This window comes from Coenobita brevimanus, chromosome 91, assembly GCF_032717465.1.
Source record: "Coenobita brevimanus isolate Jiangsu-jjx chromosome 91, ASM3271746v2, whole genome shotgun sequence".
In the NCBI taxonomy this organism is placed as follows: domain Eukaryota; kingdom Metazoa; phylum Arthropoda; class Malacostraca; order Decapoda; family Coenobitidae; genus Coenobita; species Coenobita brevimanus.
Genome location: NC_137044.1, coordinates 18,241,522 through 18,266,954, shown reverse-complemented (window position 1 = coordinate 18,266,954; position 25,433 = coordinate 18,241,522). Strand labels below are relative to the sequence as shown.

The 25,433-nt window shown below is 39.8% G+C and overlaps 1 protein-coding gene and 1 non-coding gene across 2 annotated transcripts in view; one reads left to right on the top strand and one right to left on the bottom strand.

The window, feature by feature from the left end:
- LOC145411804 (regulator of G-protein signaling 7-like) overlaps positions 1 to 25,433 on the bottom strand; it is a 344,883-nt gene that overhangs the window by 179,051 nt on the left and 140,399 nt on the right. The gene's annotated exons all lie outside the window — the stretch shown is intronic.
- LOC145411997 (5S ribosomal RNA) lies at positions 9,374 to 9,492 on the top strand. The gene has a single exon (XR_013899509.1). It is a non-coding gene; the product is annotated as a 5S ribosomal RNA (ribosomal RNA).

The following is a 25,433-nucleotide window of genomic DNA, read 5'->3' as shown; positions in this document are numbered from 1 at the left end:
AAGTGAGCATGGAAGTTAAAAAGTTACTACATGACAGTATTGTGATACCAACTCTAACGTATGGAAGTGAAGCTTGGACGTTGTTGGAAGGACACAGGTCAAGAGTGAGAGCAGTGGAAAGGAGTTATTTAAGAGGAGCCTGTGGAGTCACATGGAGAGACAGGCTGACGAATGAGGATGTGAAGGAGCGTTGTGGTGTTGATGTGGATGTGATAGGAAGCGTTATGAGGAACACACTGAGGTGGTTTGGCCATGTGGAGAGGATGGAGGGTGAAAGACTGACGAAGAGAGTGTATGTGAGTGAGGTGGAGGGGGAAAGAGGGAGGGGGAGGCCAAGGATGAGACGAAGGGATGGGGTGGAAAGGTATATGAGAGAGGGGGGTGTGAGTTGGGAGCAGGGGAGTGAAATGGCGGGGGACAGGGCGACTTGGAGGAGATTTGTTTGTGGCCACCCCAAACAGGATTGGGGCGTCTGGCAATTGATAGATAGATAGAATAATAAACAAAAATTGCTAAACTAATAACCACTACAGCATTGTCATAGTCAAAAAGTAGACATATCAAGCTTCAATTAAAAAAAAAAAATGAAGGTACTAGCCCATCAATTAGCTGAGTTATACTCATGTGAATATTGCCGAACTTTGAGTGCATTTTCTTGCAAACTTTACTTGTGGCATGTTGGACCCTTTCTACGGGTAAAACCTCAATTAATCCACGAGCTAGACCTCATCAGATCACATAGCCCTCCTAGGGTTACAGGAGAGCGCTACCCCTCCCAGCACAGCAGCCACTGGGCGGGGCGTGAACTCGCAACCTCACGATTACGAGCCCGACACCCTACCACCGAGCTACCGCGCTCCCCACAACAGTACAGAGTTTCCAAGCACTACCCTCTCTCACTAGGGCCACTCCAACATCCACTGCCCTACCTTGTATCTCTTTTATTACCCCATCCATGTACAGATAGAACAACCATGGAGACATGACACATCCCTGTTTCAACCCAACCTTCAAAGAGAAAAATTCACTCAGTTCACCATCCACACGCACTGCAGCTTTAGCACCATCATACATACTCTTCACAGCATTCAACAACTTCCCATCTACTTCATATATTCTTAATACTTTCCACAATCCTTGTCTATCCACCCTGTCATATCTATCTATCTATCTATTGCCAGACGCCTCAATCCCGTTTGGGGTGGCCACAAACAAATCGCCTCCAAGTCGCCCTGTCCCCTGCCATTTCACTGCCCCGCTCCCAACTCACACCCCCCTCTCTCATATACCTCTCCACCCCATCCCTCCATCTCATCCCCGGCCTCCCCCTCCCTCTTCCCCCCTCCACCTCACTCACATACACTCTCTTCGTCAGTCTTTCATCCTCCATCCTCTCCACATGGCCAAATCACCTCAGTGTGTTCCTGTCATATGCTTTCTCCAAATCCATGAAGGACGCATACAACTTCTTTCCCTTCTCTAGAAACTTTTTCATTAAAGATCTAAGAATAAATATCTGATCTACACAACCTCTTCCCTTCCTAAAGCCTCCCTGTTCTTCTCCAACTAATTCCTCTGTTATTTCCCTAACTCTGTCAATAAGTATCCTACCATACACTTTTCCTGTTACACTAAGAAGACAAATGCCCCTATGATTTCCACACACTTTTTATTCCCCTTTTCCTTTGTACAAGGGAATAATTATACCTGACTTCCAATCCTCCGGGACTCTACCTTCCTCCCAGGCCAATCAGCACATCTTCCACATCCATTCTACTACTATCTCTCCTCCATGCTTCAGCATTTCACCACACATTCCATCAATTCCTGGGGCTTTCCCCAATTTATTATTATTAGTAGTAGCAGCAATTTTCCTTTGTATTTTTTGCATCATCCACAGATATATTTAGATATCTTCCATTTCCAATGTTACTGTCTACGTCATTTCTCCATCCATCCATCATCCAATCCTATGTTGCCCCATGAGGAGCGTAGGAGCCCGGGGCTAGGCAGTTGGTCCTGACATTTAAGATGAGAGTGACCAACCTCACTCATCCCTGAGTGGCATTACGTGAGCAATAAACCCCAACCATCCCTTGGATATAAACCTTCACCGGCTCAATCCAATTGGAGCACAATAGATACCCACTAAACCACCAGGCACCAAAATTTGGTTATATGGTTACCACCCAGCGTAGTAAATGGTTTCCTGGTGTACAGGAAACCATTTGGCTTATCACTCAGTGTAGAGTCACCCATAGGCAGAAGGAAGTGGAAAGAATGAAGGAATGAAAGACAGAAGAGGGAGTGTAAAGTCACCTGTGGGCAGAAGGACGAGGAAAGAATGAAGGAAAGAAAGATAGAAGAAGATGGAAGGAAAGAAGGATGGAGGAGAGGACAGGGCAGACAATCGAGAGCACCACTACATTTAGTGAGTGGATGGTGGGCGTCCCCACCTACCACAATACATACTAAAAACATAATTGGTGCCAGCACCAAGCCCTGTGGAACTCTGATAGTCACTTCCCTCCATGATGAGTAATTTCCCCTTAGTGCTGTTCTCATTTCCCTTTCTCTGAAAAAATCCTGCATCCAACAGTACAGGATGCCTTGGATATCTCCTTGATGGTACAGTTTCCATAAAAGTCTTTGGTGCGGTACTCTGTCAAATGCTTCCTTGAAATCTAATAGATACTGTCCACCCATCCCTCTCTTGTCTGTAATGTTTCTGTAACTCTATCATAGTAGCTTAATAGATTATTAACACATGATTTTCCCTTTCTAACACCGAACTACCTTTCTGTTATCATACTGTCCTCTTCTAGATGGTTTACCCAAACTTTTCTTATCAGCTTTGCATGTAGTATCTAACAATGCTGGTCAGTGATACTGGTCGGTAGTTCAGTGGATTTTGTGTATTCCCTTTCTTGAATAGGGGAACAATGTTTGCTTTCTTCCAAATATCAGGTAGTTTACCTTGACCTAAGGATTCCTTGAATATTAAATATAATGGTCTGCTTAACTCTTCTGCACATTCATGTAACACCCAACCTGAAATTTCGTCAGAACCATATGCTTTTCCTTTGTTTATTTTGCTTAACTCTTCCCGTACTTCTTTTTTGATATTTGTATATCTGGTAATACGTGTGAGCATGCATGTTCCATATCATTTCTTTCAAAAAATTTTTCTTTTGTAAAAACAGACTGGAATTTTTCCTCTAGTGCTTCACAAATATCTTTCTCTTGTATACAGATGAGGTGGAGGGATGGAGTTGAGAGGTATATGAGGGAGGGGGGGGTGAGTTGGGGGGAGGGGAGTCAAATGGTGGGTGACAGAGTGACTTGGAGGCGTTTTGTCTGCGGCCACCCTTTGTGGGATTAGGGCGTCGGGCTATAGATAGATAGATAGATAGTATACAGATCATCCCCTCGTTTGTAATGGACTGTATTTTATCCTTAACTTTGGTTTTGCTTTGGATGTAGCGGTAAAATAGTTTACGTTGATCACTACTTTTATTTATAATGTCTACCTCAAACTGTCTTTGAGCCTCCCTCATTATCTTTGTATAATCATTTCTTGCCTGTTTATAGCTGTTATATGCCCTCTCACTCTTGTGTCTTGTGTATCTATTCCACGGGAAAAACTCTTTATTTTTTTCTTCTGATTTTTTACATTCCGTATTTAAACTATTTCTTTATTTTAATTTCTGTTTCATTGTGCTGAGGGATGTAATTCTAGACTCCTATTTCATAGAAATCACAGAACTATCTATATATAACATTAAAATATTGTTCTCTAAGCACCTTTTCCCAATCTATTTCTAAGAAGTACTTCTTCAGGTCCTGATAGTTGCCCTTTTTGTAGTTCAGACTCTTTTTGTAACTCTCATTACTGGTACCGTAACTAAGTCTTATGCAATCCTGAAGTTGCAATGTAATACTGTATGGTCGCTTTTGCCGAATGGAAGGTGATACACAATATTGTGTGTGTGTGTGTGTGTGTGTGTGTGTGTGTGTGTGTTCTTACCTAATTGTATCTTTACAGGAATGAGTCAAGTTCGTACTGCCCCGTGTCTTAAACCATATTTATCGTACATATCCTTAAATTTGTGAATTGTTTTGGCACACACTATTTCATTCGGTAGTGCATTCCATCGATCAATTGCTCTGTTTGGGAAACTGAATTTCCTTACGTCTTTATCACCTCTCTTCTTAGGCAGTTTTTTGCAGTGTCCTCTTGCTGATGCTTCTCCATATGTTAAGTAATCATTTATGTCTATTTTCTCCTTTCCTGATATGCACTTATATAGCATTATCATGTCACCTCTTTTCCTTCTCTCCTGTAGTGTTGGTAGATTCAGTTTATTTAGTCTTTCTTCGTAGCTTAGGTCCCTTAAGCTTGGTATCCATCTTGTAGCGGCCCTTTGAATTTTTTCAATCTTGTCTATATGCTTTTTGAGATGAGGACTCCAGACTACTGATGCATAATCCAGGGTTGGTCTAATGAATGATGTTATTATCCTTCTTAGCATGTCTTCATTTATATATGTGAATGTTATTCTCATATTTGCAAGCAGTGTATACATGTTCCGTACCTTCTCGCTGATGTGGTCAGCCGGAGATAGTCTGTTATTGATAATCACACCTAGGTCTCTCTCTCTTTCTGATGTGTATAGGGTTTTATTTCCTAACTTATAATCCCAATCAGGTCTTTTTCCACTTTTACCAAACTTGATTACATGACACTTGTCCACATTGAATTACATTTGCCATGTACTACTCCATTCATCAAGTTTAATTCTTCTTGTAGCTCCCTACAAGAGTCTGTGCTAGTAATTCTCCTTTGTATTTTTGCATCATCTGCAAACATATTCAGATAGCTCTCATTTCCAGTGTTACTGTTTATATCATTAATTTTATGTACACTAAAAACATGATTGGTGCCAGCACCGAACCCTGTGGTACTCCACTAGTCACTTTTTTCCATGATGAGTAGTTTCCTCTTAGTACTGTCCTCATTTCTCTTTTTATGAGAAAGTCTTGCATCCAACAAAACAGTTTGCCTCGAATTCCTCCTTGATGGTACAGTTTCCATAAAAGTCTTTGGTGTGGTACTGTGTCAAAAGCTTTCTTGAAATCTAAATAGATACTGTCCACCCATCCTTCCCTTTCCTGTATTGTGTTTGTTACTCTGTCATAGTAGCTCAACAGATTAGTAACACATGATTTTCCTTTTCTGAAACCAAAACTATCTTTCTGTTATCATACTGTGCTCTTCTAGATGATTTACCCAAGCTTTTCTTATAAGTTTTTCTAATACCTTGCTTACAACACTGGTCAGTGATACTGGTCGGTAGTTGAGAGGATTTTGTCTATTTCCTTTCTTGAATAATGGGACTATATTTGCTTTTTTCCAAATATCAGGTAGTTTCCCTTGACTCAAGGATTTCTTGAAAATTAAAAATAATGGTTTACTTAACTCCTTTGCACATTCTCATAATACTCAACATGAAATTTCATCAGGACCACTTGCTTTTCCTCTGTCTAATCTACTTAACTCCTCCTGTATTACTTTTTCTGCTATTTGTATATCTGGTAGTATGTGTGGACATGCGTGTTCCACATAGTCCCTTTCAAAACTTTTTTCTTCTGTAAAAACTAATTGGAAATTCTTATTTAGTGCTTCACAAATATCTTTCTCTTGTGTATAAGTGATTCCCTCGTCCGTAATGCATTGTATTATATCTTTTACTTTAGTTTTGCTTCTGATATAGCTGTAAAACAGCTTAGGTTGATCACTACTTTTATTTATTATATCCTCCTCAAACTGTTTTTGGGCTTCCCTCCTTATTCTTGTATACTCGTTTCTTGCCTGTTTGTAATTATTGTACGCCCTTTCACTATTGTCTTCTGTATCTATTCCACAACAAATCTCTTCTTTCTTTTGATTTTTTACATTCTGTATTGAACCATTTCTGTATTTTCTTATCTGCTTCTTTGTGCTGTGGGATGTACTTCTGGACTCCTATTTCATAAAATTCACAAAAATTTTTATATACAGCATTTAAATCTTGTCCTCTAAGCTCATTTTCCCAATCAACTTCTAAGAAATACTTCTTTAGGTCTTGATAATTTCCCTTTTTATAGTTTAGGCTCTTTTTGTAACTGTTATTGCTGTTTACTATGTCATATGCTATCCTGAAGTTATAATTTAGTACTGCATGATCGCTTTTGCCGAGTGGAGGGTGATATATTAAAATGTCAATGTCATTTTCTTGCCTAGTAAATATTAGATCTAGTACTGAAGGTACATCAAGTCCTCTTTTTCTGGTGGTTTCCCTCACATGTTACGTTAAGAAAACTCTTGTACGAGATCCAGGAGCTTTTGGTCCCAACAGCTTTCTTGGCTATTTATATCTAGAGTATTCCAATTTATATTTGTATTGAAGTCCCCAGTTAGTATAATTCTTTCCGATTTCTCTTCCAGTTTATGTAGCAATGATCTTATACTATGAATTGTACTCTCTGCCAGGTCCTCATATTCGTCTCTTTCCCATGTGTTTGATCTGGGTGGCATGTACAAATTGGCTACAATTACTTTACCTTCAGATGTGTCGATCTCTACTGCAGTCAGTTCTACTTGTGATGGTATATCTAGGTTTATTTCTTTGACTTTTAGATTTTTCTTAATTAATATTATAATTCCTCCTCTTTTTTTTTAATTTCTGTCTCTTCTCCATATATTGTATTCCTCTAAGTTTAGTATGTCATTGGATATCCTTGGTGTTAATTTTGTCTCAGTTAGGCATATTATTTGTGGTTCTTTTTCTCTGACATAATCATTCATCTCTAGTAATTTAGATACCATTCCATCCACATTTGAGTACATCAACTTTATCATCTTGTTTATATACTTGTCATGACATGGTTCTACTACCTTCCTCCTTTTTCTTCCATCCTGTTTGTGTACCACTTTTGTACCTGCAATCCTATTACTTTGTAAAAAAATTTCTTCTCCTCTTCTGATCTTCCCTCATTTTTTGTTTTTGCTTCCTCCCTTTTCTCTTTCAGTAATTCCAGTTCCTCTTGTGTTAGGCATCTTTTTATCCATACATTTTTGAACTCCTCTTTTTCCTTAAGATTCTTTGCATTTTTTAGTATCTCTTCCACAGTGTTTACACTCTGGAAAGTCACCTTTAGAGGTCTTGTCTTGCTTTTCTCGTATTTTCCTAACCTTTTGTGTTCCTCTATGTCTTTACTACAGATTTCCTCTGATATTTCTTTCAGTAAGCTCATTACATTTGCCATCTCCTTTATGTCTCTAGTGATTTTGTTTTTAACTTCTTCCTCTTCTATACCAGTGATTACTATTGATTTATTTATTTCTATTGAATCTCTGACTAACTTTGGATTGTTTTGGATTATTCTTTTCACTTCCTTTTTAATGCTTTTTTCCTCCACCCTTTGTGTGCGTGTGTGTGTGTTCTTACCTAATTGTATCTTTTCAGGAATGAGTCAAGCTCGTACTGTCCCGTGTCTTAAACCATATTTATCATATATAACCTTAAATTTGTGAATTGTTTTGGCACACACTATTTCATTCGGTAGTGCATTCCACTGATCAATTGCTCTGTTTGGGAAACTGAATTTCCTTACGTCTTTATCACCTCTCTTCTTATGCAGTGTTTTGCAGTGTCCTCTTGCTGATGCTTCTCCATATGTTAAGTAATCATTTATGTCTATTTTCTCCTTTCCTGATATGCACTTATATAGCATTATCATGTCACCTCTTTTCCTTCTCTCCTGTAGTGTTGGTAGATTCAGTTTATTTAGTCTTTCTTCGTAGCTTAGGTCCCTTAAGCTTGGTATCCATCTTGTAGCAGCCCTTTGAACTTTTTCAATCTTGTCTATATGCTTTTTGAGATGAGGACTCCAGACTACTGATGCGTATTGCAGGGTTGGTCTAATGAATGATGTTATTATCCTTCTTAGCATGTCTTCATTTATGTATGTGAATGCTATTCTCATATTTGCAAGCAGTGTATACATGTTCCGTACCTTCTCGCTGATGTGGTCAGCCGGAAATAGTCTGTTATTGATAATCACACCTAGGTCTTTCTCTCTTTCTGATGTGTATAGGGTTTTATTTCCTAACTTATAATCCCAATCAGGTCTTTTTCCACTTTTACCAAACTTGATTATATGACACTTGTCCACATTGAATTACATTTGCCATGTACTACTCCAATCATGAAGTTTATTTAATTCTTCTTGTAGCTCCCTACAAGAGTCTGTGCTAGTAATTCTCCCTTGTATTTTTGCATCATCTGCAAACATATTCAGATAGCTCTCATTTCCAGTGTTACTGTTTATATCATTTATATACACTAAAAACATGATTGGTGCCAGCACCGAACCCTGTGGTACTCAACTAGTCACTTCTTTCCATGATGAGTAGTTTCCTCTTAGTACTGTCCTCATTTCTCTTTTTATGAGAAAGTCTTGCATCCAACAAAACAGTTTGCCTCGAATTCCTCCTTGATGGTACAGTTTCCATAAAAGTCTTTGGTGTGGTACTGTATCAAAAGCTTTCTTGAAATCTAAATAGATACTGTCCACCCATCCTTCCCTTTCCTGTATTGTGTTTGTTACTCTGTCATAGTAGCTCAACAGATTAGTAACACATGATTTTCCTTTTCTGAAACCAAACTGTCTTTCTGTTATCGTACTGTGTTCTTCTAGATGATTTACCCAAGCTTTTCTCATAAGTTTTTCTAATACCTTGCTTACAACACTGGTCAGTGATACTGGTTGGTAGTTGAGAGGATTTTGTCTATTTCCTTTCTTGAATAAGGGGACTATATTTGCTTTTTTCCAAATATCAGGTAGTTTCCCTTGACTCAAGGATTTCTTGAAAATTAAAAATAATGGTTTACTTAACTCCTTTGCACATTCTCGTAATACCCAACATGAAATTTCATCAGGACCACTTGCTTTTCCTCTGTCTAATCTACTTAGCTCCTCCTGTATTACTTTTTCTGCTATTTGTATATATGGTAGTATGTGTGGACATGCATGTTCCACATAGTCCCTCTCAAAATTTTTTTCTTCTGTAAAAACTAATTGGAAATTCTTATTTAGTGCTTCACAAATATCTCTCTCTTGTGTATAAGTGATTCCCTCGTCCGTAATGGATTGTATTATATCTTTTACTTTGGTTTTGCTTCTGATATAGTTGTAAAACAGCTTTGGTTGATCACTACTTTTATTTATTATATCCTGCTCAAACTGTTTTTGGGCTTCCCTCCTTATTCTTGTATAGTCGTTTCTTGCCTGTTTGTAATTATTATACACCCTTTCACTATTGCGTTGTGCCAACGGCCATACCACATTGAGTACACCGCTTCCCGTCCGATCAGTGAAGTTAAGCAACGTTGGGTCTGGGTAGTACTTGGATGGGTGACCGCCTGGGAACACCAGATGCTGTTGGCATCCCTACGTGTCAAGTGGGGTTGGTGGAGTGTTAGTGCCCCTCCCTGTAAAACAGTTAACTCTTAGCCCTTGGCCACCCCGTTTGGGATACATGGCGTCTGGCAATGGATGGATGGATGGACTATTGTGTCTTCTGTATCTATTCCACAACAAATCTCTTCTTTTTTTTATTTTTTACATTCTGTATTGAACCATTTCTGTATTTTCTTATCTGCTTCTTTGTGCTGTGGGATGTACTTCTGGACTCCTATTTCATAAAATTCACAAAATTTTTTATATCTATCTATCTATTGCCAGACGCCTCAATCCTGTTTGGGGTGGCCACAAACAAATCGCCTCCAAGTCGCCCTGTCCCCCGCCATTTCACTCCCCTGCTCCCAACTCACACCCCCCTCTCTCATATACCTCTCCACCCCATCTCTCCATCTCATCCTCGGCCTCCCCCTCCCTCTTTCCCCCTCCACCTCACTCACATACACTCTCTTCATCAGTCTTTCACCCTCCATCCTCTCCACATGGCCAAACCACCTCAGTGTGTTCCTCATAACACTTCCTATCACATCCACATCAACACCACAACGCTCCTTTATATCCTCATTCGTCAGCCTGTCTCTCCATGTGACTCCACAGGCTCCTCTTAAATAACTCATTTCCACAGCTCTCACTCTTGACTTGTGTCCTTCCAACAACGTCCAAGCTTCACTTCCGTACATTAGAGTTGGTATCACAATACTGTCATGTAGTAACTTTTTCACTTCCATGCTCACTTCCCTGTTTCTTATCACTGCTTTCAAAGAACCAGCAACCTTTCTTCCCTGCTGTACCCTTTCAAGCACTTCACCCTCCAAACCTCCATCCTTACTCATCACACTACCCAAGTACTTAAACGTACTCACATTTTCCAATTCCTCACCATCCAACCTCGCTGTACATTCACTGAATTCACCTCTCTCAAAGACCATCACTTTACTCTTCCCTACATTCACCTTTAGATTCCGTTTCTTCTTTTTATATACAGCATTTAAATCTTGTCCTCTAAGCTCATTTTCCCAATCAACTTCTAAGAAATACTTCTTTAGGTCTTGATAATTTCCCTTAGGTCTTGATAATTTCCCTTTTTATAGTTTAGGCTCTTTCTGTAACTGTCATTGCTGTTTACTATGACATGCTATCCTGAAGTTATAATTTAGTACTGCATGATCGCTTTTGCCGAGTGGAGGGTGATATATTAAACTGTCAATGTCATTTTCTTGCCTAGTAAATATTAGATCTAGTACTGAAGGTACATCAAGTCCTCTTTTTCTGGTGGTTTCCCTCACATGTTACACTAAGAAAAACTCTTGTACGAGATCCAGGAGCTTTTGGTCCCAACAGCTTTCTTGGCTATTTTTATCTAGAGTATTCCAATTTATATTTGTATTGAAGTCCCCAGTTAGTATAATTCTTTCCGATTTCTCTTCCATTTTATGTAGCAATGATCCTATACTCTGAATTGTACTCTCTGCCAGGTCCTCATATTCGTCTCTTTCCCATGTGTTTGATCTGGGTGGCATGTACAAATTGGCTAAAATTACTTTACCTTCAGATGTGTCGATCTCTACTGCAATCAGTTCTACTTGTGATGGTATATCTAGGTTTATTTCTTTGACTTTTAGATTTTTCTTAGTTAATATTATAATTCCTCCTCTTTTTTTTTAATTTCTGTCTCTTCTCCATATATTGTATTCCTCTAAGTTTAGTATGTCATTGGATATCCTTGGTGTTAATTTTGTCTCAGTTAGGCATATTATTTGTGGTTCATTTTCTCTGACATAATCATTCATCTCTAGTAATTTAGATACCATTCCATCCACATTTGAGTACATCAACTTTATCATCTTGTTTATATACTTGTCATGACATGGTTCCACTACCTTCCTCCTTTTTCTTCCATCCTGTTTGTGTACCACTTTCGTACCTGCAATCCTATTACTTTGTAAAAAAATTTCTTATTCTCCTCTTCTGATCTTCCCTCATTTTTTGTTTTTGCTTCCTCCCTTTTCTCTTTCAGTAATTCCAGTTCCTCTTGTGTTAGGCATCTTTTGATCCATACATTTTTGAACTCCTCTCTTTCCACAAGATTCTTTGCATTTTTTAGTATCTCTTCCACAGTGTTTACACTCTGGAAAGTCACCTTTAGAGGTCTTGTCTTGCTTTTCTCGTACTTCCCTAACCTTTTGTGTTCCTCTATGTCTTTACTACAGATTTTCTCCGATACTTCTTTCAGTAAGCTCATTACATTTGCCATCTCCTTTTTGTCTTTAGTGATCTTGTTTTTAACCTCTTCCTCTTCTATACCAGTGATTACTATTGATTTATTTATCTCTACTGAATCTTTGACTAACTTTGGATTGTCTTGGATTATTCTTTTCACTTCCTTTTTAATGCTTTTTTCCTCCACCCTTGTTTCTAAATCTTTCTTTACTTTCACCATTTCAGCATACGTGGTTTCTACATCATTTTTGTAGCTTTGCACAGCTTCATTCACCTGTGTTATCTTCTCCTCAATATCACTGCTCTGGTCCATAAGACAGCTTGCTTGCCTAATTGTCTCTCTGTTATTTCTGAACTCTTCCATAACACTCTCGTGACTGACTACTGTACTTGCCATTTCACTCACTTTCTTCCTAAGCGTACTCAATTCCACTGTTAGTTCACTGATGGTTGTGTCTTTCTTATTGGCCTCCCTTCCTAGTTTTTCTATCTCTTCCTTTTGCAAGTGCATTTGCTTCTTTATTTCATCAATTTCATTTTTGAAAGCCATTTCTAGTTTGTGTACACGTTCAACCAGTCTATTATGAGTCTCCACTTCAACCAGTTCTTGGTAGAAATCATCATTTTGCTTTTTACTTTTATCCCTTTTCTTTTCCAAATTTGTTTTACTGAAGTATGTATCCATTTTGTAATACTAAATGAACAGCATATGTACTTACAGAGTATGTACACTTTCCCCGTGTTGCTGTAGTCTAAACAAACCCAGCTGACTCAGCGCATCGTGGTTCTTTGTTCAGTTTGAACCGGTCTTATTTAAACTTATTATTTCTTTTCCTATTAATAATGAAAAATCATTTAGTCTAACCTGGTACAGAGCTTGACTCATTCAAAGACACTAATTTAGGTAATGCCACTGGCCGTGTTGGCCTGGTACGGAGCACCGATGACGAACGTCTACCTCCGATGACTCCTTGTGTAATTCACCGGGTTGGTCAGGATCACTTGATGGTCGTGATCGTCAGCTTTTACCCTCCCGGAAGGGAGCTGAGAGCTCATATAGTCCGATCTAAGGGCAAGGCTGTGACCTTCACACACGCAAACACCCGTCCCCTTGCTCAAGGGGGACAGTAACCACCCACTTCGTCAGTGAAACTTTTCGCAACCTGAGCGAGGCGCGAACTCCCGTCCACCAGTTGGCAAGCGAGAGCGTTACCACTGCACCAGCGAGCGGTGTAAGTGTGTGTGTGTGTGTGTGTGTGTGTGGGTGTGTGTGTGTGTGTGTGTGTGTGTGTGTGTGTGTGTGTGTGTGTGTGTGAACAAAATAACTCAAACAGTTTTGCTTCAATTTTAATCAAACTTGGTAGTAGGGCTGAGGGTCAGCCAAGGAGTACCGGTACTCTTATGTTTTTGGTGATAATATATGAAATGTCAAGGACATTTTTTTTTTTTTTTTTTTTTTACCAAAACTTGTGGAAGGGTTATGAGGGTCAGGCAAGAACAAAGGGATTCAGTTGCGAGGACAATCAGGTAAAAGTCAAGGTCATGGGGCATGATTAAAGTCTGACCCATATGTCTGTGTGTGAAGAAAATAACTAAAAGAGTTTTGATCTGATTTGGATCCTCTGTGGATGAGCTGAAGATCACCCAAAAGACTGATTCCCCCCCCCCCACCTTTTTTAAAGCAACAGGTTAACGGGCAAGGACACACAGTAAGGTTAATTTAAGTAGTTTTTGTTTGATGAAGACTTAACACTGTGGAAGCGTTCTGGTTAAGGTAATGATAGTGATTTGAGTTTGAGAATAATTAAAGGTCTAGTTCATAGGGATGTCAAAGGTCAAGGCCACAGGAAAATCAAAGGTCAAGGTCACATGTCAAAGTCAACTAAGATTTTATTTGATGTGGACCAATCAATCATGGTGGAAAGTTAAGGACTGAGCAAGAATGAAATAAATCGATTTTGAAATGAACCTGTCAAAGGTCAAGGTCACGGGTGTCGAAGGTGTTGCTCTCTCTCTCTCTCTCTCTCTCTCTCTCTGTTAGGATTTCTCTGTTGAACTAAATCTGCTGGAGTCTGCCTGAAAAAAAAAAAAAAAAAATGTTCCAACCACAGTAAGCATCAATCATACTCCCATGATAACACCCTGAGTAAAAATATGTTTTGCATTCTAACATCACACGAAGTTATTCGGCTTTTGTGACATATCTCTTGGCGAAGTGACTGATCATGGCTGCATCCAGCTCCCCTACTTCAAAGTGTCAAGGCTGTAATAAAATCGCCTGGCTTTTTTTTTTTTTTTTAACATGAACAGAGAGGAAAAATTAAATGTAAAAACAAAAATCCATAATCCAGACTATAAATATCTGTAGCAGTTTGACATGAACTGCTCTGGGCTGAAGGTGGGTGGGGGGGGGGGGACAAATGTGGACGTAAATTGCTAAGTGAAGCCTATCGGGGAATAAATGAATTTGATAAGCAGAAGTTCTGCAACATGACAGTCGTTATGAGTCAGGGCCGTGCACACCAAGGGGTTACCCACCCACCCATTTGGAAAGAATGAAAAATTAAAATGAAAATAATACTAAAAATGCAACTCATTAATAAGATCTCTTATGAATGTTACGAGATAGAAAAATAATACAAAAAGAGTTAAAAACTTCTACAAAATACAAGAATGGGCAAATAGGGGCATTAATCACCCTGAGTTTGTACCCCTTTCAGTACTTTAGTCAGTTACAGTACCTATTGTGTTACTTCTACAATGGAACACATCCTATCCGTTTCTCCTTTCTCTGAAATCTCCATTCTAGGACATTTTAATGTTCACCACCATCTTTGCCTCTCCTCTCTATTCACTTATCCACCTGGTGAACAAGCCTACATCTTTTCTATTCTTAATGACCTATTGCAGCTTGTGCAGCACCCTACTCATATCCCTGATCACCCTGGAGAGAGTTCCAACATACTTGACCTCTTCCTTACAACTATTCCTTCTGCTTACGCTGTTAATCTTTCCTCTCCATTGGGTTCCTCCAAGCTCAACCTTATTACCTTAACCTGTCCTATCGCTCCAGTACAGCCTGTGGACCCTCCAAAGAAACGTTGGTTGTGGCACTTTGGAGCTGCTGATCTAAGTCCACTAATACCAAGTCAGCTCACTTTCCATCAGCGCGCAGGGAGGCGTGGCTTGTGTGACGTCAGCTGGCTTAAGTAACAGAAAATGCATAAAAGGGCAGACTTAAATTAAACATTTATGATAATGGAAAATGAAGAAGGGGAAGAAGTGCAGACTCGTTTAACCCTATCATATAGCACTAGGTTCCCTCACACCCCTATACCTTCCCTCACACATTTCAGTCTCTTCCCTCACTTCTCCGGACTGAAAATGTGTCATGGTCTTGATAAGTGGAGCAAGCATACACTCACCGTCATGGTCAGGAGTCAACTGAACGCTGGGGTTTTATGCCAGAGCCAGTCAACGTCACTCCAATGCTCCGCCCCCTGCGCGAGCTTAGCTGCTAATTGGGAGGCCCTCGGGCAGTACTTCTTTGATTTTCCCCGCAATGATTATTGCTTCCATGGACGGGATCCATCTGACTGTGCCTTGTGCATTACAGAGGTTATTCTCGGGCATGGAAGCATACATTCCTTTCTCAAATCCTCTGACTAATGCAAGAAAGCCTTGGTTTCATAATGCTTGTTCTAATAGCTAACTGTCCACAACAAGGAGAGGGCCAACAAAAGGTACTGGTGCCAACTCACCCCTGAATCTCATCTTTTTAATGTTTCTGCCCGGAATCATGCTAAGTTTGTTCTTCGCCCTGCTAAATATAATTTCATCCGTACTAAATGCTCTCAACTCTCCAACTCGAATTCTTCCTGCTCCTTCTAGCACCTGGCCAAAAACCTTCCTAACAACTTTACCTCATCATCCTTCCCTCTTCTTTTCTACTCTGATGGTTCCGTAGCTATTACCAGTATTCTACAGATAAAGCAGATCTCTTTGCTTAGACCTTCTCCTCCAATTCCACCTAAGACAATTCTGGTGCTGTTCCTCCATCACTTCCCCCCTCTGACTTCTTCATGGCTGACATTAAAATTTCTTCAGCTGATGTATTTTCTGTCACCACTGGCCTCCATACTAACAAGGCATATGGATCTGATGGGGTCCCTCCTGTTGTCCTCAAGAACAAACTCTTTCACCTTTGTCTATCAACTTGTACCTTTCCTTCTTACTGGAAGTTTGCTCTCATTCAGCCTGTCCCAAAGAAGCGTGACCGTTCTCAACCCTCTAACTATCGCCCAATTGTTTTAACATCGTGTGTATCAAAAGTTTTCAAGTCTATTCTTAACACGAAAATTTTAAAGCATCTTTCCTATCACAACCTTCTTTCTGATTGTCAGTATGGGTTCCATCAGCGACACTTTACTCACCTACCTTTCAGACTCCTGGTCATCCTCCTTTCGGGACTTTGACGAAAGCTTTGCCACTGTACTTGACATCTCAAAGGCTTTCGATTGAGTCTGGCATACATCTTTAATTTCCAAACTGCCCTCTTACGGTTTCTATCCATCTATCTGTGCCTTCATCTTTAGCTTCCTTTCTGGTCATTCTATAGCTGCTGTTGTAGATGGACACCGTTCTTCTAGATCTATCAACAGTGGTGTTCCTCAGAGCTCTGTCCTATCACCAACTCTCTTCCTTTTATTCATCAATGACCTTCTAAGCAGTACATCTAACCCTACCCACTCATACGCTGATAATTCCACCTTTCCCCTTTCCATTCACTTCCCACAACGCCCATCTCAGCAGTTACTTCAACAAACAGGGGATGAGGTTATGGCACACATAATGTCTGACTTGCCTCGTTTCTCTGACTGGGGTAAAAATAATCTTGTTGTTTTTAATGCATCAAAGACTCAGTCCTTATACCTATCAACCCAACAAAATATTCCACAAGAGTACCGAATAATGTTTAATAATATCCAGCCCAATCCTGCATCATCCTTAAACTTACCTGGGGTTTCATTCTCTCAGGACTTATCTTGGAATGATCATATTACATCTCTTGTAAAATCTCCTTCCAAGAGATTATGTGTGCTAAGCCGACTCCGTACCTTCTTTACCCCTGCACAGTTGTTGACTTTACATGGGTTTTATTTGCCCCTGTGTAGAGTACAATTCTCATGTGTGGGGAGGCTCCCCACATACAGCTCTGCTCAACAAGGTGGAGTCAAAGGCTTTTTGTCTCATAAACTCTCCCCCTCTCATTTGCTCCCTTCAACCTCTGTCTCTTCACTGCACTGTTGCATCTTTATCTCTTTCCTATCACTATTTCAATGGTCACTGCTCCTCTGAACTGTCTGCTTGCATCCCTCCACCTCTACGACGGGCGAGTAGCACCCGTCTAGCAACAAACTCTCATCCCTTTTCTGTCCAAGTCTCTAATGCAAGAGTTAACCGTTACTTCCAGTCTTTCATTTATGCAACAGTCAACTCTGGTACTGTCTCCCTCTGTCTGTATTTCCTACTTCCTATGATCTCCAGTCTTTTAAACACAGTGTGTCCAGGCATCTCAAAATGAAAGGATATTGAATCAGGCTCCCTTTTGTATTGTTTTTGTTTTTTTCTTGGAAGGAATGGCTTGCAGGCTCCCGGCCTTTGGTTCCTTCTTCCTTGCATAAAAAAATAAAAAAAAATTAGTTTAGCGGTGGCTCAATCGGTAGAGAGGTGGCCTACAGTCCTACCAGACGCAGGTTCAAATCCCCGCTGGGGCAGGGAACGGTTTAAGGATTTGAATTTCATTAAATCAGACTTTACCGATCTACCAGAAGACCCGCTGACATGTCGAAAAAATACCCCCGCTAATACCAATACACAAGTCCTGTAAGAGACAGCTCTAGCATGTATTCAATATGGATGGTGGGTGTTAGCGCCGAAGTGGTGACATGTAGAGAGGTGTATGATTTGTAGGAGGACTACAGGGCCTTGAGAGCAGGCTGTGAAGTCTATGCCCAGAGTTGGACCCAAAAAAAAAAAAAAAAAAAAAAAAAAAAATCGGATTGAGCTGGTGCAGGTTTTCATCCAAGGGTGGTTGGGATTTATTGCTCACATAATGCCACTCAGGGATGAGTGAGGCTGGTCACTTATCATAAATGTCAGGACAAACTTGCCTCGCTCCTGGCTCCTACGGTCTTCATGGGGCAACACAGGATTAAATGATGAATGAATGAAATAAAGGGAATAAAGGTTATGAGAAAATATATATATAATTTTTCTTTTCAATCTCCCCTCCACATTTCAAAAATCCTGCGCACGGCACTGTCATGAGCTCTACCATATGCCCATATGGCATGGAGGAAAGTTTGGAAAGGTGGCACAATGGGTGCTGTTTCACCCGAGCATTTGCCAAAAAAGTATCTATAAAAATAATGCAAAGGAGGCAACATTCCTTCTTACTTGTATAGGAAGAAAAATGAAATATGGAAAAAAAAAAAAAAAAATCCAAACACCAGTCAACAATACCTGTGGCAGTTTGACTTGAAAACTGTTGTGGGTTGAAGTTGGGGGGGTGGGGGGAAACTTACCTGCAGAAGTGAATTCCTAAGGGAAACTGATTGGGGAAAAAACAACTTTGACAAGCAGAAATTCTGCAATATGACCATCGTCATGAACACTGCCAGATGCCCACGTAAAATGGGGGAAAGCATGAAAGTAGTACAATGAGTGCTATTTCACCTGAGCATTTGTCATAGAAATACCTGTAAAATAATGCAAGGGAGGCAATATTCCTTCTTACTTGTATGGGAGGTAGTTAATGTCTATGATTAATTTTCCATAATCTACTATGTATCTTTCGTGGTACAATTTCAGTAGAGTTAAGTTCTAGTACAGGAACGTTCTGACTAATTTCCTCTAAGGCAGAGTTTCTGCCAAAAATCCTGGCAAGAAAGTTTGCTTTTTCATATTAACAATATTTCCGTCAGAAGATTTCTGAAGGAGATAAGTGATGACTTGCAAAAGTTACAACTGAAAAAAAAAAAAAATGAAAATTCTACTGTCTGGGACTATTTAATAATATGGATGCTTAGTTGTAAAGAAAGTTAAATTTCAGAAGATTTATTACTGCTTTTGCGTGGTTTCTAGCAATTTTAAAGTAGCTGATGATTGGGTAGTTTTTTTTTTTTTTTTTTTTTTTTTTTTTTTTTTTAGTAAATTATATGCCGAAAACTTGCGTGGTTGCTCTGTTGTACTCGAACCATATGGAGGAGTCCGATCTCTATGGATTGGGTATGAACAATTCAAAATCAGATAATAATAATATTAATAATAATTATTATTATTATAATTATATCAGTCCTTAGCTTACCCACTCAGTCCTGTGACGTAATTTCTATAACTATACTCGGTTCCACGGAGTCTGACGCACTGATTTTGCCAGCCGAGGACAGGTGGATCTGGTAACACTGCGCGATGTACTCCGGCGGTGATTGGTGGTTTTCCGTTGTGTTTGAACGTGCTCCAAAATGACTTTGTATTCCAACCAAGGCCCTCATTGATTTGTAAGATACCGAATTATACAGATACAGATTAAAGCAATGATATCTTTAATGATAAATATGTGTCTTTTAAATTACTAGAGATAAACCTGAACGACAATGATAACAAAAAGTAAGTAAAGTCGCGACTGGACGCATACGGACAAGTCAGCGACTGGTTTAAATTCATTTCATTGTTTGATTTCGTTTATACTGCACGCGGTTTTATTACAGCAGCATATTTCATCTATTATTTTCTCATGGAGTCTGCTTTTATCTTATTTTCTTTTCTTCCACCATTAACAAAAATTCGGTTCATTCTATAACGATGTAATCCATTACTTTCCCGGCTCTTTGTCGAGGGGGCAGAGATACATGCTTGAGGATGCACTGTGACCAGGGATAGGGTGTCCGTCTGTATGTCTGTCTCTTATGATACAAAAATGTTAGGGAAAATCAAACACCAAACTTATTCACGTAAGAAATAATTCTACTGAATTTGACTATGGATACAAACAAATACAGATTTTTAAAGCTACTGTTACCTATGAAGGTAATGAAAATGTGTATGTACAGTACACTATATATATTGAGAATAGAATAGCATGTATTGGCCCCAGTGAGGTGTGTGTGTGTGTGTGTGTGTGTGTGCGTGTGTGTGTGTGTGCGTGTGTGTGTGTGTGTGTGCGTGTGCGTGTGTGTGTGTGTGTGTGTGTGTGTGTGTGTGTGTGTGTGTGTGTGTGTGTGTGTGTGTGCTTACACAAATCATAATTATTAGAAGCTAAGCTAAGCATATCTAGGGTAAGGTTGTATATTAGTAGATGAGGTAATGAAGGGCATGGTGAAGACTGTAGACTGTGACACTGTGTAGCAATGGTGGGAAAAACATTCGCGCCTTCACAGGACCTCGGAAACACCTTGCTATGAACGTCTGAATTCCCGCCACAGTCGCTGACTTGTCCGTATGCGTCCAGTCGCGACTTTACTTACTTTTTGTTATCATTGTCGTTCAGGTTTATCTCTAGTGATTTAAAAGACACATATTTATCATTAAAGATATCATTGCTTTAATCTGTATCTGTATAATTCGGTATCTTACAAATCAATGAGGACCTTGGTTGGAATACAAAGTCATTTTGAAGCACATTCAAACACAACAGAAATCCACCAATCACCGCCCGAGTACATCGCGCAGTGTTACCAGATCCACCTGTCCTCGGCTGGCAAAATCAGTGCGTCAGACTCCGTGAAACCGAGTATAGTTGCTGTTTTTTGACGATTTTATTCAGCTCAAGAGAGGGCTGTGGTGAAGGGGTTAGTGAAGGCTATATCTAAACCCGTCAACTTGAAAGGTTTCTATTGAATTTAAACACACAAATATCAGGAGACAGTAAGAATAAATTGAAAAATGTCACTGAGCTAAGGAGATGAAAGAATATATTACGACATGATAAACAGTGGAGATGCACATTGGTGCTGATCATGCAAGATGTACAAGCATGAAGGTGATAGCAACAGACGCAAGCCTCGGTGCTGTCTGTGCAACCACATGTACAGGAGGTGAAAATGTCAGGGGTGAGGAAAGGGTACCAGAGAAAGGGGCCCAATACACACAATCTTTCGAACTCTATAAATACCATCATTCGGACTATAAACACCATCATTCAGACTATGAACACAATCATTCAGACTATGAACACAATCATTCAGACAATGAACACCACCATTCGGACTCTATAAACATAATCATTCCCCAGCCCCTGACGCGCGTTAATCAGCAACACACACCAGTGATTATAGTCGTCAGGATTATTATAAAGTCCTAAATTTTGGTCAAGCTGCAATTTACCAAATGGAGAAATCACTGAAATGGCACGTTCGTCGACCGCACACCTACGTCGTCCCTGAATAACCCGTCAGTCGACATTAAGACGGTCACATGAGCGCGGCCTTCCCATATTTCCTAATGAAATTAGTCATTTACAGGTTAGTTGCTATGCTTCACAGATTACCACTGATACTGGTCATTGTTTTTTACCTGTGAAATACATAAATAATTATTTATATCAAACATAACATCACCCTGACGAAGTTACCACCAGGAGTAAACTTGCTGCCAAACTCTCCAAACGCACGTCTTACTTTTGGCCTAATTTCAAATTCCTTACCGAGAAGTTGGAATGGATAATTTCAGTTGCCTAAGCTACGGTAGGTTTGGTTACGTTAGAAATGGTTAAGTTATGACAGATTGGGTGTGGTAAGTTATGACTCAGAATGGGATGTGACCTGACAGGTATTCGGGGGCTTTCTTGGTTAGGTCCTAAGCGGTTAAAATCAGGAGGGTCTGGAGGCGAAGCCCCCAAGTTGAGATAAGCTAGGTCTGGATAGGTTAGAGTAGGTTGGGCGTTTGGTTTCCTATAAATTTCAATGTTTAATGAACTGAAGCATCCCATCGGCGTGATCGTCGGTAATCAACGCATCCAATCGGTAGGTAAATAGGCCGTCGCGGACGAGCTGACGGCATCCTTATATACCCCCCAAATGTGTTTATTTTATCTTCCTCTACACATCTTGTAGTCTATAATAACCATATAACTACCTGTGCTGCATACTATAATAAATTTACTTTCTTGAAGATCGTGTTATAAGAAGACGGTCGCAATCGCCCAGCCTGTGTGGTATTTTTACCCATTCAAAAAGTTAGGTCTGTGATATTCCTACGTGAACTAAACTGGAATCCATCGGTACAACGTTCAATTCGGCCATTTTAGGTACTGTTGCACTCATTATTCAGTCCCCTTCAGTCTGACGACGTAGTTTTCAATATTCTTGCTAGTCAGATGATTTACTCTTTTTTTTTTTTTTTTTTTGTTCCAACTGGCGTTTAAATATTATAGTCCTCACTTACCTTTCACTAAGAGATGTCCCCCAAAGCTTAATACAATCATCTAGAGGAACTGATAAGGATAACGTCATATCAGCCATGCAAAGATCCATTTTCAGCAATTAAGGTACATTAAAAAATAAAAATTAAATCATACCTATTGTGCTCAGTTTTTGCACATCAAGGTCAGCATAGGGCCAGTCAGAGGCAGATCCCCTCAGCCTATTAAACTCCTGAAACCAGTGATGTATTTTCTTGTTTATTTTTGCTACTACCAGTCACTTTGTTACGGTTTGGAGACGGCTATTCGAAATGGAGGCTAGAGATTGCTTCATTAACCCCGTCACTACCAGAGACCTCTCCTTGGTTGAAAAAGATCGTCTGCTTTTTTTAGGAACATAAATATACGTCATCGAATTGAAGAGGTTAATGTTCAGTCAGGTCATTCACATCCAACCTGGTCCAGTCCCATCAAATCTGCTTCATTCAGGACCAGTCCAGTCCCTTCAGAACTAATTAGGTCTTCAGGTTCGTCACTGCTACTTCAGGTACGATCAGCCTCAGCACATCCATCTCACCCTACAGTGGTCGGGATTTTCAGGTCAATTTAGGGCAGCTGTGGTACAATTTCATCTTGAAAAGATCACATAACCTCTCCTGTAAAATCTACTTCCAAGAGATTACGTGTGCTAAGCCGACTCTGTGCCATCTTTACGTTGACTTTATACACGGGTTTTATATGCCCGTGTAGAGTACAACTCTCATGTGTGGCGAGGCTCCTCACATACAGTTCTTCTCAACAAGGTGGAGTCAAAAGCTTTATGACTCATTAATTCTCCTCCTTTTACTCCCTTCAACCTCTGTTCTTTGCTGCACTGTTGCATCTTTATCTCTTTTCTATCGCTACTTCAATGGTCACTGCTGAATTGTCTGCTTTCACCCTCCACCACTATGGCGGGCACATAGCACCCATCTAACAGCAAACTCTCATCCCAATCTGTCCAACTCTAATGCAAGAATTAACCGTTACTCCCGGTCCTTCATGTACGCAACAGGTCAACTCTAGACCTGCCTTCCTCTGTCTGTGTTTCCTACTGCCTAAGACCTCAGTCTTTCAAACGGTGTCTAAGCATCTCAAATAAACGGATATTGAATGTGGCTGACTTATTTTGTGTGTTTTTTTTTCTTGGAGGGGATAATCTTGCTGGATTCTGGCCTTCTGTTCCTTCTTTCTTGGAGGGAAAAAAAAAAAAAAAAAAAAAAAAAAAAAAAAACTCATTCAAACAGCAGGTACAGCTCCGGACAGATGAAACGGCTACACCCCATCCACCAGCGACTTGGTTTGGGTCTCAGTGGTTCTGGTAACAGTTGCAGGTGGAGGGAGGGGGGATGTGGGAGGGTGAGGAGGGGAGAAATGTGGGCGGAGTTATATAGGGGGTAGTGTGGGAGGGTGAAGAAGCAGCACACTCTGGCTGGTGGAAGGGGGAGACGAATGGTTGGGTAGCGGAGACGAGAGTCTGCTGGAGGGTAAGACAGGTGAGTGTGATTAGATGAAAAGAAATTACAAAAAATGAATTATTATAATATCTGCTGCATATATTGCATTTTATGTACTAAATAAAAACACTGTCTATTATTCACCACCGTATTTGGGTATCCTACTCATTATTATTATCCTTTGGATATTAGGCAATAAATAAAGATATTGGACGGTTTTTCGGACCCGAACCAATTTTTTCATAACTTTTTTCTTCAGCTATTTCCGTATTCCTATTATCCCTCGTGCTTGAAGTCCCCCTTTTTATCACTTTCTCTAACGCCCTACATTTTTTTTTAGGCATAAGGCAGTTTAACTTTCTCTTTAAATAACCATATTTGTCAACAAATATTCCTTTCATTAATCTATTTAATTACCTGTTTTCTTTCAATATGCATTTGTCTAATAATGGGTGTTACACCTTAATTGGCGCCGCTATTTGACGTTTTGAATAAATTTGGTCTAAATTTACGCATATATTCCAGTCTCTCTCAAGTAGGCTGGCAACCTCACACATCCTTCCCCCTGCTTTCTCCTTCTCTCGCTACCCGTTCCCTCCTTTCCTTTTGTAGTACTGTTTATCTATTCTTTCTCATATTTTTAACCTCATTCCTTCTTGCAAACTTTTAGTGCCATAGGAATTTCTCCCTTATCACCTACAGTCCTACTACATGAAAATGGAAAAAACTGCCATCGGGAAAAGAATAACTGGAAATTTATGGCGAAGGTTATGATATTAGTTATTTAGAATGAAAATGTTGGCAGATACGCATTCTTGACGTGATTATCACTTCATAAAACAGAAGGACTATAGGTTTCATGCATTACCTCCTTACGTCCAGCATTACTGTGCAGAACGCCATGTATAACACATTAAGGACCACAAGGACAGTACTGGTAGTCATCGTGATTCTCATGAAACTCTCCATAGGCTATTGAAAACAGTGCTTTATGCTCAACTTCAGACTTATGTTCTCATCAGGGCAATGATAGGCAAAGATAATAAAAACAATATATACAACCAAATTATCATTTATTATACAACAAAGCTCAAACTGCCTCCGTGCTACCTGAAAAAAATTAAATACCTGATCATATATATATATATATATATATATATATATATAGGGATGATGCCATGTCGTAGCGCTTAAGGGAATAACAGGGATGACGACGGTGATAATTGTCGCAAGGGAACGAGATGAAAGGAAAATTTTCTCTACCTGAAGTAAATTCTAATGGACAGTAATAATTCGAGACCCCGTTTATTGACAATAATTTTTATAGATCTGCATGTCGCCGTTATTGCGTCTCGGAACATTTCGGTAGATGATATAACTGATATAAATTTATAAATGGGTAGAGATATCCTTATCGTCTATATTACGTGATAAGTATGATATAGTAATGATAATCTGTCCTGATAGAGTAAATCTTTCTGTGACGGAAGGGTATTTGTAAAGCGAACTAATTTATACCACAGACTGTATCAGAAGTGTTTTTTCTTCGTAAATTGAAGCTCGATGAATACTCTAGACTGTATGCCAGGAAGCAGGTGACCTTGGTGTTTCTTATGAGGGATCCGGTTCGTGGCATAGTATGGAGGATGCATAGAGCTCAAATTTATCAAACAGATAGTATCCTCGTAACTGGCCACCTCTTCACCCACTTCCTGAAACTCAGACATGGATTACCGGGGTGAGAATAACGCCATAATGACTAATACACC